We start from the raw sequence: 6000 nt of genomic DNA, 5'->3' as shown, positions 1-6000 counted from the left end.
CGAGACTAAGCCTGGAGAGGCGAAACTCACACTGCTACCGTTGTCACAAGGGTACTTAGCTTCCGGCTCGAACAAAGAGTGAAGCTAAGCCTGGAGAGACGGTATTCACAGCTTCCAGCTTGGGCAGCAAGCAAAGCAAAACCTGGAGAGGCTACTCGACAATTTTCCACCGGAAGACACTACAAGTCAGAAGGTTGGCTTATTACCTGGACAATTGGGTCAACTCCTTTACTTGTCAATCGATGCACTAAAAAGACCGTTTGACTAAGTAAAGGGGGGGCAGCTGTAGACCCCTAAAATTGTCCGGGTCGGAAATAAAGCTTGAAGACTCTCGAAGACTGAAGGAAGATCAGCCAGAAGGACTCCTGGAAGGCCCTAGGAGGGTTCTCTGTAGGTCTAGAGGTCTTAGAATAGCTCAAAATAAGGAAGTGGAGGGAATGAAGCCCAATACGGCCGTACTGAACTTAATACGGCCGTATTGAAGCTTCAATACGGCCGCAGTGAACTCAATACGGCGTATTGAAGTTTCTGAAACTTCAATACGGCCGTACTGAAATCAATACGGCCGTATTGAAGCTTCAATACAGCCGCAGTGAACTCAATACGGGCGCATTGAAATTTCTGAATTTCAATACGGCCGTATTGAACTCAATACGATCGTATTGAAGTTCAAAAATTTCAATACGGCCGTATTGCTTCTGTAGGCCGTATTGCGCCTATTCCCTATAAATATGACGTCAATTGGACGTCATTCCACACTTTTTCAGATAGTTTCAACCCTCTCCTTGAGTATTCTGGGGTTTTTGAGCAGTGTTCTGCCCTAGAAATCACTCGGAGAGTTGATCCGACAAAGTTCTTGAGCCCCGAGCCATTTTGCTTGAGGATCGAACCTAGTCGAAGGGAAATCCTCTGGATTTCCATAGTTAAAAGTTTTTTTAGAAGGAGCGAGCGAGCTTGTAGAGCGAGGGAACGCCAAAAAGCTTCCCAGTTTTACTCAATATATAAAAGCACGCTTCAAGAGGTTTCTTCTTAAATCCTTCCTTTTACTGCTTTCTGTGTGCATATTTAAACTGTCATCATGTAGATAGTTAATTTATAATTGTCGCCACCGGCCCGAAACGGGCTTTCGGCATTCGCGAAGGATGGTTGGACTCGTTTATTTGTTTGAAAAATGTGGATCGCTAGAATGACTTATTCTCAAACTGAGATCTCGTCAAACGAGCAATTTTATTAAAAGGCTCACTAATCCATATTAATCCCAAGCGGGACCCTCCATGGATTAGTGGTTTTCATAAAGGGAGGGTTCGTGGAGTCGCCACCAATGTTTTACTCAAAACATTGGAAAAAGGGATAAGGCAATTGATTTAAAAATCAACTTTGGCCACTACAACCAGAGTTGGGTAAGGGAGTCGGTTACGCGTGGGGAAGGTGTTAGCACCCCACGGCGCCCCTTTCGGGTTCCCTATGACAGATTATTTTTAAAAGAACAGTATAAAATTACTAAATTACCCCTATTTATTCTAAACAATTATGAATTGACTATCTACATGATGACAGTTTAAATGTGCACACAGAAAGCAGTAAAAGGAAGGATTGAAGGGAAACCTCTTGAAGCGTGCTTTTTATAAAAAATGAATTGGGAAGCGTTTTGGCGTTCCCTCGCTCTACAAGCCCGCTCCTCGCTCTCCTAGAACAAAATTTTAACTAAGGGAATCAAAAAGATTTCCCCTCGACTAGGTTCGATCCTCAAGCAAAATGGCTCGGGGCTCAAGAACTTCGTCGGATCAACTCTCCGAGTGATTTCTAGGGCAGAACACTGCTCAAAAACCCCAGAATACTCAAGGAGAGGGTTCAAACTATGTTGAAAAGTGTGGAATGACGTCCAATTGACGTCATATTTATAGGGAATAGGCGCAATACGGCCTACAGGAGCAATACGGCCGTATTGAAATTTTTGAACTTCAATACGGTCGTATTGAGTTCAATACGGCCGTATTGAAATTCAGAAATTTCAATACGCCCGTATTGGTTTCAGTATGGCCGTATTGAAGTTTCAGAAACTTCAATACGCCGTATTGAGTTCACTGCGGCCGTATTGAAGCTTCAATACGGCCGTATTAAGTTCAGTACGGCCGTATTGGGCTTCATTCCCTCCACTTCCTTATTTTGAGCTATTCTAAGACCTCTAGACCTACAGAGAACCCTCCTAGGGCCTTCCGGGAGTCCTTCTGGCTGATCTTCCTTCAGTCTTCGAGAGTCTTCAAGCTTTATTTCCGACCCGGACAATTTCAGGGGTCTACAGCTGCCCCCCCTTTACTTAGTCGGACGGCCTTTTGGTGTACCGGCTGACAAGTAAAGGAGTTGACCCAATTGTCCGGGTGATGCGCCGACCTTCTGACTTGTAGCGTCTTCCGGTGGAAAATTGTCGAGTAGCCTCTCCAGGTTTTGCTTTGCTTGCTGCCCAAGCTGTAAGCTGTGAGTACCCGCCTCTCCAGGCTTAGCTTCACTCTTTGTTCGAGCCGGAAGCTAAGTACCCTTGTGACGACGGTAGCAGTGTGAGTTTCGCCTCTCCAGGCTTAGTCTCACTCTTTGTTCGAGCCGGAAACTAAGCACCTTTGTGACGACGGTGAGCAGTGTGAGTTTTGCCTCTCCAGGTCTTGCTTTGCTTGTTGCCCAAGCTGGAAGCTGTAAGTACCGCCTCTCCAGGCTTAGCTTCACTCTTTGTTCGAGCCGGAAACTAAGTACCTTTGTGACAACGGTGAACGGTGAGTACCCCCTTTCCAGAGATAGCTTCGCTCATTGTCCGAGCCGGAAGCTGCATACCTCCGTGTTTGTGACGACGGGGGTAGCGTGAATATCTCCTTTCCAGGGATTTGTGATGATTTTGTCTCCACAGTCCACGATGCTGCTTCGACGGTTGTTTCTGATTTTGTGCCACTAGGGGCTGGATAACGCAGGGATCCGTCTAGGGGATGTGCAGTTACTCATAGGTTCTTGTGTCCCAACTTTCCATTGCGTAGTTGGTGCCCACTGGAGAATTTCTGATTCCTTTGGGGTGTAGACACAAAGATGCTCTTTCTGATGTGAGCGGTGCCTTATGATTGGCTGACGTCCTTTCGACGTTGGTGGAGTATCCCGGTTATCCTTGTTCGGGTGTCTCTTTTAGTTTTCTGATTTTGCTGCCTCTGTGTAGGCTGTTATCCACTGGGGGATATTGTCGTTGATTTTGATTAGCCTCTTCTGTCAGGCATATCAGCTTGACGTTCAATGATTGGCTGAGAGCCAGATTCCACTTGGGGAATGATTATTGATTTTTATTTTCTTTCTCCTTCTGCAGGGATGCCTCTTGAGTAGGCGACTGGGGATTTGGGGATCTTATGTATCCCAGAGTATTATTTAGGAAGCCTCTACAGGCTTAGCCTCACTCGACACTTGAGTTGGAGAGCTATCTTCATTGAGGAAGTTTAAGTCCTTTGACTTGGATATTCTGCTTGGGTGATCGTACTTCCATTGGGGATTTTGACGATTTTGCTTTGATAGCTCTTGCTGGGGATTTTGAGTCCAAGAGCGTGAGTTGAGGTTTCTCTGGGGAGTATTATTTCTGCGAGCCTCTCCAGGCTCAATTATTCTGAGATGTGGGGGATGAGGAGTATTGTTTCGGCAAGCCTCTCCAGGCTCAGTTATTCTGTGCGAACTGGTTGTTGGATTTTCTGTATCCTTGCCTTTTTTATTTTTTTTGGCTTTTTCTGTATTTTGCCTTTTTCTTTATGTTTTTGGCTTTTGCTGTATAGAATTTGAATTCAAAAGTGGCAAATTTCATTAAAAGCGAATTTGTACAAGAAAAATTTGGGAAATGGGGCTAAGCCCAACCAAACTAGTACATGAAAAAGCACTAAAACAGAAGCCAGTCTTCACTCCTCTGCTGGCGGGTCCTGTGGCGGGTCCGGGAAGCGGCGATGCATCCAGACGGAGAGGTTGTCGAACCCTTGCACCAGGGTATCTAGTCGGGCATCTGTACTCTGCTGCCATGTGCCGATGCTATGCTGAAAAGCATCGAATCGAGTATCGATGCTTTGCTGTAAAGCGTCAAAGCGGGCATCAAAGTAGGCCCTATCCGACTGCGAAGTGCCGGTCTCTGGCTGTGGGCTGCCATCGCCCTCAAAGTCGAGGTCATTGAGGATGTCGGCATAGGCATCGGGGCCATCTACTCGTACAAACCCTCCAGCTGATCTAGTAATGATCCTCATACTAATCAAAGTGGTAGCACCGATCAGCTTTGGCGCCAGCGCCCTTGGCTCTTCGCCATCGGGGCATCCCCATGTCTCCGCCAGCTGTGAGAGGAGTGGGGCGACCAAGATATACCCCTGTCTAGATTCTCCTCCCTCTCGTGCCCCCAGCTTCTTCACATGCTCGAGGAAGAAATATCCCGGGTTGGCCTTCCGTCCGGTGGCCATGCAATATAATGCCAGCAGGTCAGGACGAGTAATCGACTCGGGGCTCTTGGACCTGCCGTGGATAGTACTAGTAAGGATCTTGTGGCAGATCCGAAGAGCGGTCGGAAGCCGGGAGCCCTTTACCCCTGAATGGTAATCCTCTCGGCCAGTGAGCAATCTCCACATGTCAACCGGAGTCCACTGATCTGGCCACTCGCATATGGCATCACGAAATTCCAGCTGATCAGTGCGGCTGAAAAATCCCGCCTGGACATTGAACTCGTCCAAAGTCAAAGAGCGGTACCCCTGATTCATCCAGAAATCAACCGAGCAGACATCTTCCCCGTAACTGTTCGTCGACTCAGTAATACCGACGGAGGCCAGGAACTCCTTCGTGGCTGTCAAGTACAGCTGAGAAGGGGGATCAAGGAGAAATCCCCATCCTATGCTGCCGAAGTAACCCCTGACGTCATCCTCCAGGCCCACTGCTCGGAGGAGGTCAAAGTCAAGCACCCTTGACGGCTCGAAGTTGAACGTCTCTATGAGCTCCAGCCGTTGCCTGTGTCGGTCTGTCATCTCACGTCGAGCTGGGGCTCTCTGCCTTTTTCGGGATGACTCTGCCATTTTTGAGAAGCTATCTAGGGTGCACTCACAGACAAAATATGCAGGGAATGAAGATTGGTATGCAAAAATGAGAGGGGGGAAGGCTTATTTATAGAAAAGTTTTCGCCAGTACGGCCGTATTGAGCATAATACGGCCGTATTGGCTTTCCCGTTATTGTACAAATGTGGCGATCAATACGGCCCGTATTGAAATGAATACGGCCGTATTGAGCGTCAATACTCCCGTATTGTGTTTAATACGCCGTATTGAATACGAAAAGTTGCTTCAACGTTTACCTTAATACGCCCGTATTAAACTCAATACGGGCGCATTGATTTTTTTTTTTTTTTTTTTTTTTTTTTTTTTTTTTTTTTTTTTTTTTTTAAACAGAGAATAAGTGATATTCCAGTACACCTATCATCTGTATGCATGTATGCAGTATATGATGCACCTAATTCTATTTGATTCAGTTTTTCAAAAGAATTAATCGATGCGTTCTTTGTTTGGATCTTGCCATTCCTCTAGACAGACTGTGCTTTGCCGATTTCTGTAACCGAGGAGTGATGCGTATTTGATTTTGGGATTTGGTGTCATCAACCAAATAATCCTCCCTTCCTTTAGAAAGTATGTCAACCCTCCTATTGACCACTATATCTCCATGTTTCCACTAGATTATTCAAAAATCGTTGGGGACAAGAGAGAAAAGAAGGAAAAGGTATATTTTTCAAAAGTTTGTGTTTTAGAGGGGATTGTTTTATTTTTGAAAAATGGATATTGCAAGAATGGCTGGCCAATGGTAGGATTATTGTGTTTAGGTTTGTTCGATTAAACACTTATGAAGTTAAGCACATCTTTGTTATTAATGATTGTGTTTTGACAACTTGGATAGCTTTTCTTGAGCCTCTTGTTGAATTCGATTGATGGTACCATCATGGATTTATTTTGTTTTTCCTTTTTTGACGG

Source organism: Cajanus cajan, chromosome 6 (assembly GCF_000230855.2).
Source record: "Cajanus cajan strain Asha chromosome 6, NIPB_CcT2T_4, whole genome shotgun sequence".
Taxonomy (NCBI): domain Eukaryota; kingdom Viridiplantae; phylum Streptophyta; class Magnoliopsida; order Fabales; family Fabaceae; genus Cajanus; species Cajanus cajan.
The sequence above is the reverse complement of the archived record's forward strand: the minus strand, read 5'-3'. Positions refer to the sequence as shown.